This window comes from Gorilla gorilla, chromosome 5, assembly GCF_029281585.2.
Source record: "Gorilla gorilla gorilla isolate KB3781 chromosome 5, NHGRI_mGorGor1-v2.1_pri, whole genome shotgun sequence".
Lineage (NCBI taxonomy): Eukaryota > Metazoa > Chordata > Mammalia > Primates > Hominidae > Gorilla > Gorilla gorilla.
In genome coordinates, this window is record NC_073229.2 from 44,495,199 (window position 1) to 44,507,349 (window position 12,151).

At 41.3% G+C, this 12,151-nt stretch overlaps 1 pseudogene; it reads right to left on the reverse strand.

Moving 5' to 3' along the window:
• Window positions 1–301: 301 nt before the first annotated feature.
• The window catches only part of LOC101151070 (beta-glucuronidase-like), a 30,652-nt pseudogene continuing 18,802 nt past the window's right edge, over window positions 302–12,151 (reverse strand).

Sequence of the window (12,151 nt, forward strand, 5' to 3'; positions counted from 1 at the left end):
CAGCCACAATACTTGTAAACCTTATGAAGGAGGAAAGAAAATAAAAAAGGTTAGGTAAAATGAGTTTCAGATAGTAGCACAATACTTAACATACTTTGGCAGGCCAATGGAGAGTTATCAAGCCAAAGTTTTCCTCCATATTGAGCAGGAACAGCACCTCACTATGCTTTGTCATTGGCTGACAACAGCTGTGAGGTGGGGATTTTGGACTATAGGTAGTGATGGATACAAAGATGAACCCCAGGAGCTGTCAGTCAACTGTGATAGTCACTAGGGGAGATATACATGAAGCAGTCTCATGACAGTTACAAGCCTTGACCTTTTATTTTATACTAAAGTAAAATATAACTTTATTATGAAGACCATCGGGCCACCTAGTTACTATATACCAGTTGCTATGGTTTGAATGTGTCCCTCAAAATTCATGTGTTGGAAAATTAATCCCCAATGCAACAGTGGGAGGAGGTGAAATCCTTTGGGAAATGATTATGTCATGATGGTGGCATCCTCATAAATGAATTAATGTCACTACAAAAAGGCTTGAAAGAGGGAGTTTGGTCCCTATTCCCACCTTCGGTTCCTTCCTTCATGAGAAGATACAGTATTTCTTCCCTCTGGCGGGTGCAGCAACAAAGTGCTCTCTTAGATGCAGACACTGAACTACAGGTGACTTCATCTTCGATTTCCAGCCTGCAGAACTGTGAAAAATCAATTTCTGTTCTTTATAAACGACCAGGTAGTAAATATTTTGTAATAGTAGCACAAACGAATTAACACAATTGTGAGGAAATTATTTCTGTAACATTTTACATAACAAAATTCAGCATTTTATAGGTTAGTCTGTGAAGTAGAGTTATTTATCTATTTACTTGAAAGTTCTACTAATCTGCATGTCCCTGATAATTAAAGATGTTGAACATATTTTTTAATGTACCTGTTGGCCATTTGCATATCTTCTTTGAAGAAATGTCTGTTCAAATCCTTTGCCCATTTTTAAATCAGATTATGCATGCTTTGCTATTAAATTGTAGGAATTTCTTATATACTTTAAAAATTAATCCATTATCAGATATATGGATTGCAAATATTTTCTCTCATTTTATAGATTGCCTTTTCATTCTGTTGCTTGTATCCTTAGCTGTGTAGAAGTTTGCTTGGTTTTTGTTTTTCTTGTTTGTTTTTAGTTTGATATAGTCCAACTTGCCTATTTTTTGCTTCTGTTTCCTGTGCTTTTGATGTCATATTCAAAAAGTCATTGCAAATAGTAATATCAAAATGATATTACCTCACTCTTGTTAGGATGATTTTCAAGAAAACCAAAAGATAAATGGTGAGGATGTAGGGAATTTGGAACCCCTGCACACTGTACATTGAGAATGTACAATTATACAGCAACTATGAAAACAGTATGGAGGTTCCTCCAAAAGCTAAAAATAATAGAATTACCAGGCGATCCAGCACTCTTATTTCTAGATAGATATCCAAAACAATTAAAATCAGGATCTTGTAGAGATATCTGCACTCCCACATTTATAGCATCATTTTTCACAATAGCCAAGATATGGAAATGACCCATGTCTATGCCCATTGGCAGATGAATGGATAAAGAAATTGAGGTATATACATACAATAGAATATTTTTCAGTCTTAAGAAGAAAATCCTGCCATTGGTGACAATATTGATGAACCTAAGGGATCTTATGCTAAGTGAAATAAGCCAGTCACAAGAGGACAAATACTGCAGAATTCCACTTATATGAGGTTATCTGTAATAGTCAAACTCACAGAGGCAGAGAAGACCACAGTAGTTTCCAAAGGCTCTGTTGTGGGGTAATGGGAAGTTTTTCAAGGAATATGAACTTTGTTGTGCAAGATAAATACATTTTAGAGAGCGGCTGTTCAATATAGTGCCAATAGTTTATACTATAATATTGTGCATGTCAAAATTTGTTGAGGCTGGGTCTCAAATTCAGTCTTCTCACCACATACATACACACATAAGGGGTTTAAAATAAATTTCGGGGGGTCTTGGATATGTTTATGTGAATCATATCCAAGTGAGTGTGGTGACAGTATCGGGGGTGTTTGCAGATGTTTAAACTCATTAAAGTATACAAGTTAAATATGTGCAGTTCTCTGTATATAAATTACCCTTCAAATAGCTGTTAATAAAGTGCTCTTTAATATCATTGAAAGTGCATTAACTGAAAATTCAAACTTCAGAAAATATATTAATGGTATGCAGTCATTAGTTGGTATAATTTCCTACGGTGATAACATCTCTCTCCTTAAATTCAGTACATAAGAATTGATACCGGCCGGGCGCGGTGGCTCACGCTTGTAATTCCAGCACTTTGGGAGGCCGAGGCGGGCGGATCACGAGGTCAGGAGATCGAGACCATCCTGGCTAACACGGTGAGACCCGGGAGGCGGAGCTTGCAGTGAGCCGAGATTGCGCCACTGCACTCCCGCCTGGGCCACAGAGCGAGACTTCGCCTCAAAAAAAAAAAAAAAAAAGAATTGATACCAACTGCAGTTAAACAGTGTCCACCTTATTTTGTTATATTTTACATATCAATGTGTTCAAAAACCCAGAATTAAAATTTAAAGAATCTTAGAATATTTTCTCACTTATTGACAGAATTACAGATTCAATTTTTCTGATAGTTTATATTCAGCCATTGCTCCAACTATCCCAGAGATCAAGGGAGGTCTCAATAACTTATGAAGCATCATTATGTATTAGACATATGATGGTTAAAATGCCAGCTCATCAATTTTTCCTTTATTTAAAATGGGTTCCAGGCACACACTGCTGTGACAGCCCTTCCTTTGTAAAGAACAGAATCTGCCAACCTTATTCTCAAATTTTAAACCTAGAGCTGTATCCAAAAGCTACCTATGAAGTCATTTATTACGGGTTTTGCTTGACTCATTCTGAATACCACAGGGTAGTTTTAGAGTTTAGGGTTTCCACCAAGATATTTTCATTAAGCATATACTAAAATAGAGTTTTCTTACTGAATTTTTTTCAGCAAGTTTATAAATCTCAAGTGCAGAGCTTTCTGTAAGTTATTAATCAAAAATTAACTGTGAATATATCTACAGTATAATATATATACATAAATATATTATATACTATAAATTCTGAATTCCTGTAATTAAATACTAGTTTTATTATTAAGTCAATTGTCTAATTTCCCCTGGTAGGGACATCTGTATATTTCTAAACCAAACATTCCATTTTGTTATGTGTATCAGTTAAGATGACCTATACTATACTGCAGTAATAAATAACTTTCACATCTAAAACCAATTCAGTCTCTATAATAAGTTTACAAGGAGACTTAGTCATTTAGGAAGACAGCTGATAAAAACTCTGTCACAACTCATGCTAATACAGCTCATAAGGGACCATGGGAAGGCCTTGTAAAAATTCCTTCTACTCAAATGACATTGGTCAAAACAAGTAAAGTGGTTTCATTTACCTTCAAGCAGGATGAAATACTGCCATCTTATTATTTGTATAGTATGAGAAAAACTAAAGTATTTGTGAGCAGCCTAATAGTTACATGATTGATAACATTTGTATTCACAATAGTGCCAGTAATAGAACCCAGAAGTATATTATTTTTCCTTTCAAACTACCCATAAACGTACCCATTGATTAATCATTGTGGGTATATTTATTCAACAAAGAATATAGCACATAATACTTCCATCTGGTTTGATATTTTCTATGTGTGCATCAGAATTTCATGAGATGTTGTCAAATGTTATAATAAAATTAATAAGCTCAAAGCCCATGCATGACATTTAATCTATTCCAAAAGAATGCCATTATGAAACTTAGGAAATATAGTAATCCCTCTTATCCATAGAGGATACATTCCAAGACCCCCAGTGGTTGCCTGAAACTGTAGGTAGTTCAAATCCTATATATACTGTACTATGTATTTTTTTTCTATACATACATAGCTATGGTAAAGTTTAATTTATAAACTAGGCATAGTAAGTAACAACAATAAAAATGATAAAATAGAACATTTATAATGTACTGTAATAAAAGTAGATGAATGTGGTCTCTTACTCTCTCTCAAAATATCTTGTTGTTATACACTCACCTATTTTTAGACCTCAGTTGAATGCTGGTTAACTGAAACCAGGGAAAACAGCCATGTACCCGGGGTTGGGGGGGGGGGGGGCGGGGGGAACTAAACATGCTTTCTTTATTCTGAAGTTCTGAAAATCCTAATAATTGAGTAACTTTATTCTTTCCCTGTGTAACTCCAGGCAATTTATTGAACCTCTATGCATCTAAGATTCAGGGATGCAATGAGAATGAAAAAACTGCTCTATCAGCTGATTTACGTGAGAATTAAATCAGCCAATGCATGTAAATTCCTTAACTTGGTCCCACACAGAAAATTCTTTAATGTGTTAACCAATACTCTGTATGAAGTGAATGATATCATGTATATTATTTTGCAAACACCTATTTTGCATATAGGTGCAGACATAGCTTCAGGTAAATACATGCAAACTAACTTATCTTTTAATATCTTAAAATTTTTCCATTATAAGGATACAAAAACTATTCTACCAATTACCTGTTGAAGAAACTCATGTTTAATTCCGGTTTATTTTGCCATCATAAACAATGCTGTGAAAGCATTCTTGTATATCGAGGATCACATATATGCCTTTACTTCTGTAGGATAGATTCTTTTTAAAAATATTTTAACTTTTATTTTAGGTTCAAGGGTGGACTTTTAATCTAGGTGCTGAGACTAGCACATATGTATACTTTTGCACTATGAAAATATCAATAATTTTTTTCTCCAAGTGTAGTAACTTACAGTTTCACTAAAGTATATAAGATTTTCCAGGTTCATTGAAATTCCCTAAGAAATACTATACACTCTTATGATAAAAAATATATGTATAAAATTTATATTAGATTTCCGCATGTATGAATTTAATAAAGCAACTTTATAATTTTGCCAGAAGCCCAGCACAGTGCCTAGAATGTATAATTTCACAGTATATTTTAGTTAAAATATTATAATTATGCCAATTGAGGGATGTATAATATTAGTAATAAACACTGAAATTACAAATATACTACTTCTGATATTATCAGGCCTAACAAAAACAAACTTGGTTGAATGTTATAAAATCAGTTACACATAAAAACATTATTATTAGCTATTACCCACTACATATTTTTCAAAACTCTGTTGTTGATTTAACTCATTTGCTAGATTAATATAATCGTCTCATTCAAGACCATAAAATCAATTTCCCATTTGTTTTATTTTATCTATATCTATGACAAACACTTTAAACCAAAATTTGAAGTGAATGTATTATAAAATAATTAGTATAAAATAAAAGCTATTCAAAAGACATATACTTCTATTGTATGGATATGTAAAATGAGTAAGAATGAGTAAAATGGGTAAGAAAAACTTTTTGTGTTAGCCACTGGGATTTTTGGTTTGTGTATTACTTTAGCATATTATCTCATTTTGAATGCTATAGTTTAGGATACTAGTTTAAACTACTGAAGTTAAAATGTTCTCCTTATTTCAGAGGATAGAAGGATCTTACAGTGACAGACATCCATTAGTAAGAATTAATTTCTAGAGATAAAGTGAATACAGTAACCAAAGTGTCAGTAGAGTCAGCATGGTCAAAATAGTCTACATGGGAAATGTTTGGTGGCTCTTAGTTGATCAAGGAGTCTCTAGAACCAAAAGTTAGGAATGCCAATTAAGTTTCGATTTGGCTTATATGATCTCAAATCTTCAGGTTTACAAAACATATCTTGAGCCACCACCCAGCTCTGTCACCCAGGCTGGAGTGCAGTGGCACCATCTCAGCTCACTGCAGCCTCCGCCTCCGAGGTTTAAGCGATTCTCATGCCTCAGCCTCCTGAGTAACTGGGACTACAGGTACTCACCACCATGCAGGGATTTTTTTTCCATTTTTTTGTAGAGACACGGTTTCACCATGTTGGCCAGGCTGCTCTCGAACTCCTGACCTCATGATCCGCCCACCTCGGCCTCCCAAAGTGCTGGGATTACAGGCGTGAGCCACTGCGCCCGGCCCATTTTTTCTTTTCACCCACCTCGGCCTCCCAAAGTGCTGGGATTACAGGCGTGAGCCACTGCACTGAGCCTACAGCTCATTTCTTACCACATAAAGCTTTGCACCTCTCCACAAAACTGCCATCAGGGATGTCCCCAGAAACCATTCATCCCAGGTGCCACGCAGAGAAGAGTTTCTTGTTCTCCTTTTCCCTTTACCTCTTCCCTCTCACCTCATCATGTTCATTCATTCATCCCTTTTCCATTCTCACTTTTAAGCTTTAACCTTTCAAAAGCCTATCTTCCCCTATAAGTAATGTATTGTAACTCCCGCCATCACCATATCCTTCTCCAACCAACCAAACTGCCATCCTGAGTTTACGGAAAGTCCATAAACTAAGAAGAAATGGGAAACATTCATTGCTAACTTGGCAGCCCCTCATCCACCCTACGTGAGAGCACAGATCTTATTGTCTTTGAAGACCCTTTCTTTTTTTTTTTTTTTTTTTTTGAGAAGCAGTCTCACTGTCGCCCACGCTGGAGTGCAGTGGCACAATCTCGGCTCACTGCAAGCTCCAACTCCTGGGTTCACGCCATTCTCCTGCCTCAGCCTCCCGAGCAGCTGGGACTCAAGGTGCCCGCCACCACACCCGGCTGATTTTTTTTGTATTTTCAGTAGAGACAGGGTTTCACTGTTAGGTGGGATGGTCTCGATCTCCTGACCTCATGATCTGCCTGCCTCGGCCTCCCAAAGTGCTGGGATTACAGGCATGAGCCACCGTGCCCAGCTCCTTTTTTTTTTTTTAAAGACAGGTCTCACTCTGTTGCCCAGGCTCAAGTGCAGTGGTGTAATCACAGCTTACTGCAGCCTCCAACTCCTGTGCTCAGGCTATCCGCCTGCCTCAGCCTCCCAAGCAGCTAGGACTACAGGCACACACCACCACACCTAGCTAATCTGTTTAGTTTTTGTAGAGATAGAGGTCCTGCTATGCTGAACAGGCTGGTCTCGAACTCCTGGCCTCAAGCAATCCTCCCACCTTGGCCTCCCAAAGTGCTGGGATGACAGGCATGAGCCACCATGCCTGGTCTGAAGACTTTTAAATGCTGCCATATTCAAGACACGTTGAAACTCACCTGTATTCGATGAGCCTGCTTTTCGCAAATGAGTAACATAAAACAGACTGAAATACCTTAAGCTTCTCAGCCTTTTACCCTCCTCTGGAATAATGAGTGTATCCCAAAAGTAAATCCATAATGAGGTCCAGTTTTTCCTTCCTCCTTGGCTATGAAATAGACAAGAAAAAGGCAAGCTAGCCATTTCCATCTCACTATAGCAGACTCTCATGTTTGCTTTTTGACCGTATGTGGGAAGCGGGGGCCTGACTGCTTTCCTACTTCCTAAGCACAACTTACTTTTCCTAGGAAATTCTCAACGCAACCTACATGGATTAAACCAGCTTTCCCCCTTTGTTTCCAATACTCTTACAGCCAAAATGTCCAGAATGGGCAAGGCAACCTGAAAAAATGAGGACGGGTACATTATCCCACGCGCTAAACTGCCACTTACACTGGTTAGTCATGAAATCGGCAAAATTCCAGATGAGCTCTCCAACCACGTATTTTCTGCGTTTTTGATCCAGACCCAGATGGTACTGCTCTAGCAGACTTCTCTGGTACTCTTCAGTGAACATCAGAGGTGGATTCTGGGATTCAAGGCAAAGAGAATTAAGAGTAAGAACTGGCAGAATTGTAAATGTTAGATAAAAATAAAGATCCACTTGATGGTGACTAAAATATCTGTCCTCACTGGGGGCTGTAGTGACTGCAGGACTCACTGATGCTAGGGTAAAGACAGCCAGGGAGAAACTGGAAATCATCATTCTCAGTAAACTATCGCAAGAACAAAAAACCAAACACCGCATATTCTCACTCATAGGTGGGAACTGAACAATGAGATCACATGGACACAGGAAGGGGAATATCACACTCTGGGGACTGTTGTGGGGTGGGGGGAGGAGGGAGGGATAGCATTGGGAGATATACCTAATGCTAGATGACGAGTTAGTGGGTGCAGCACACCAGCATGGCACATGTATACGTATGTAAGTAACCTGCACAATGTGCACATGTACCCTAAAACTTAAAGTATAATAATAAAAAAAAATACAAAAAAAAGACAGCCAGGGAATGATGTAACCCAGAATTAAAAAGGAGGTTTAAAAAAAAACATCAATTAGTAACTGCTTTATTTATAAATATAATCTGATACTCAATTTTTCTTACTTTTCCGTCTCTATCTGCTGATACAGTCTTAAGGCTGAACTACACTAGAAGGAAAAATATGTCTTTAGGTCAGGCGCGCTGGCTCATGTCTGTCATCCAAGCACTTTGGGAGACCGAGGTGGGAGGACTGCTTGAGCCTAGGAGTTCAACACTAGCCTACAAAAAGTACAAAAGTTAGCCAAGCATGGAGGCACACACCTGTGGTCCCAGCTACTTGGGAGGCTGAGGTGGGAGAACTGCTTCAGTCCCGGAGGTCAAAGCTGTGGTGAGCTGTGTTTGCACCACTACACTCCAGCCTGGGTGACAGAACAAGACCCTATCTCATGAATGAATGAATGAATGTAAAATGACATTAAACTAAACCAGGCTGGGCATGGTAGCTCAGGTCTGTAATCCCAGCACTTTGGGAGGTCGAGGCAGGAGGACCACTTGAGCTCAGGAGTTCAAGATCAGCCTAGGCAACACAGTGAAACCCAGTCTCTATAAAAAGGCTAAATATTTGCTAGGTGTAGTGGCACATGCCTGTGGCTCCAGCTACTTGGGGGGCCGAGGAGGAAGGATCACTTGAGCCCAGGAGGTTGAGCAGTGAGCTATGATTACGCCACTGCACTCCAGCCTGGGCAACAGAGTGAGGCTGTCTCAAAAAAAATTTTTTTTTAATTAAACCAAATAAATTCAGTTATCCTAGTCATACATCAAGACCTCAATAGCCACATGTAGCTAGTGGCTACCATTTCAGACAGTGCAGACATGGGGCATTTCCATCATTGCAAAGGTTCTTTTTTGAAACAAGGTCTCACTCTGTCACCCAGGTGGGAGTACAGTGGTGCAATTATGGCGGACTGCAGCCTTGACCTACTGGGCTCAAACAGTCCTCCTACCTCAGCCTCCCAAGTAGCTGGGACTAGAGGCAAGCACGACCATACCCAACTATTTTTTTTTTTTTTTTGAGACGGAGTCTTGCTCTGTTGCCCAGGCTGGAGTGCAGTGGCACAATCTTGGCTCACTGCAACCTCCACCTCCCCAGTTCAAGCGATTCTCCTGCTTTAGCCTCCTGAGTAGCTGGGATTACAGGTGCATGCCACCACACTCAGCTAATTTCTGTGTTTTCTTAGTAGAGATGGGGTTTCACCATGTTGGTCAGGCTGGACTTGAACTCTTGGCCTCATGATCCACCCACCTCAGCCTCCCAAAGTGCTGGGATTACAGGCGTCAGCCACTGCACCCAGCCACAACTCATCTTAAATATTTTGTAGAGATGGGGTCCATGTTGTGCAGACTGGTCTCAAACTCCTGGGCTCAAGAGATCCTCTGACCTCGGTCTCCCAAAGGGCTAGCATTCCAGGTGTGAGCCACCACACCCAGCACTGCAGAGGTTCTATCAATGCTCACCTAGACCCTCTCGAGTTTCTTAAGAATTCAGAACTGGGGCTGGGCATGGTGGCTCATGCCTGTAATTCCAGCACTTTGGGAGGCCAAGGCAGGTGGATCGCTTGAGGTCAAAAGTTCAAGACCAGCCTGACCAACATGGTGAAACCTCATCTCTACTAAAAAAAAAAAAAAAAAAAAATTAGGTGAGCATGGTGGTGCATGCCTGTAATCCAAGCTACTTGGGAGGCTGATGCAGGAGAATTGCTTGAACCTGGGAGGCGGAGGTAGCAGTGAGTCAAGATTGCACCACTACACCCCAGCCTGGGCGACAAGTAAAACTCCTCCTCAAAGGAGAAAGAATTCAGAGCTGGTTACCTTTTCAAAGAGAATGAACAAGGGTGCATATCCACAAACCATTTCCCCCTACTTGACTAGTTTGCAGAAGTGTCATTCTGTAAGCACGATAAATTTAAGGGTGCAAACAGAACAGTGCAGTCCACTGTGGGTGGCTGTTCCCTGTGTGTCAACAGGAGTCCCAGGAGCTGTGACAAAAGAGTGTGAGCTGGCTGGGGAGGACAAGGGGCTGGATGGGGTTCAGGAATCCACATGAAAAAAACCCCACAAGACAAAGCAACATAACTTTGGTGAGAAGGACAAAAAATGAGATGGATAAACAAATGAGGACAGGCCAGGCATGGTGGCTCAGGCCTGTAATCCCAGGATTTTGGGACGCCGAAGCAGGCAAATCACTTGACGTCAGGACCTCGAGACCAACCTGGCCAACATGGCAAAACCCCACCTCTACAAAAATACAAAAATTAGCTGGGCATGGTGGCTGGTGCCTGTAATCCCAGCTACTTGGGAGGTTGAGGCAGGACAATCGCTTGAGCCCAGGACGTGGAGGTTGCAGTGAGCTGAGATCACACCATTGCACTTCAGCCTGGGTGACAGAGTGAGACTCCATCTCAAAAAAAAGGACAAAGTGAGTGATTAAACATGGCTCTAAGATCTCACCCATGCCCTCAACAGGTATTATTTAGCATGTGCTGTGTCAGCTATTGCAGAGTACCTGGGAAACAACAATAAATAGGACTCCTGTCTCCTGAGCCCACAGTCTGATCAAAGAGAGAGCCAAAGAAATAACAACGGTGCCTGGCGAGAATGTTGGGAGAGCCAGGTTCCAGCTGCAACAGGGCAGAGCATGGGGAAGGTTCCCTCCGCCTGGGGCAGGCGGGGTAAAACTCCCCACAGAGGGGACAGCTATGAGGAGACTCAGACGCCAAATAGGAATCTTTTCAGCCATGTGTCGTGACTCATGCCTGTATTCCCAGTATTTTGGGAGTCCAAGACAGGAGGTGAAGACTAGCCTCATAGCGAGACTGCATCTCTACAAAATATTTTAAAACTAGGCTGCACATGGTGGTGCACGCCTGTAGTCCCAGCTACTCAGGAGGCTGAGGCAGGGGAATCGCTTCAGCCCAGGAGTTCGAGGCTGCAGTGAGCTATGATGACACCACCACACTCCAGCCTGGGCAACAGAACAAGACCTTGTCAGGAAAAAAATAAAAAATAAAAAAAAGGCTAGCACAGTGGATCACACCTGTTAATCTCAGCACTTTGGGAGGCCAAGGCAAAAAGGTCAATTGAGTCCAGGAGTTTGAGACCAGCCTGGGCAACATAGCAAGACCCTATCTCTAAAAAAATAAAAAGAAAAGGATCTTTTAGTTGGTGATTATGGTGCCAACATGGGCATTCCAGGCAGAAAGAATAGCTCAAGCAAGAGCAGGAGAGCAAATGAGGGCAGTGGAAACAGATCAGTGGCCAGGAGTAAGAAGAGAAGAGGATGAAAACCCAGGAGAGAGAGCAGAGGACACTGAGTGTCCTGACTAGGGGTTAGGACTTTGTCCTGTGGGCCTGGGGGAGCCAATGATAGGACTCAAAAATTTTGATTTGTGGCCGGGCACAGTGGCTCACACCTGTAATCCCAGCGCTTTGTGAGCCTGAGGCAGAAGGATCACTTGATCCCAGGAATTCAAGACCAGCCTGGGGAACACAACAAGGCCCCATCTCTACAAAAGTAAAAAAGTTAGCCAGGCATGTTGGCCTGTGCCTATGGTCCCAGCTACTCAGGAGGCTGAGGTGGGAAGATCGCTTGGGCCCAGGAGGTTAAGGCTGCAGTGAGCAGTGATCGCACCACCGCACTCCAGCTTGGGTGACAGAGAGAGAGGCAGTCTCAAAAACACACAAAAATTTGGATTTGTTAGAAAGACCACTTGGGCACGGGTGATAGGAGGCTGTCTGGAAACAAGGCCAGTAAGGAGTCCACCTTTGAGGACCAAGCGAGTGGGGCAGAGGCCTGGCTGCTGGTGAGAAGGGAACGTGGACAGGGTAGCGGGAGGTGAGCC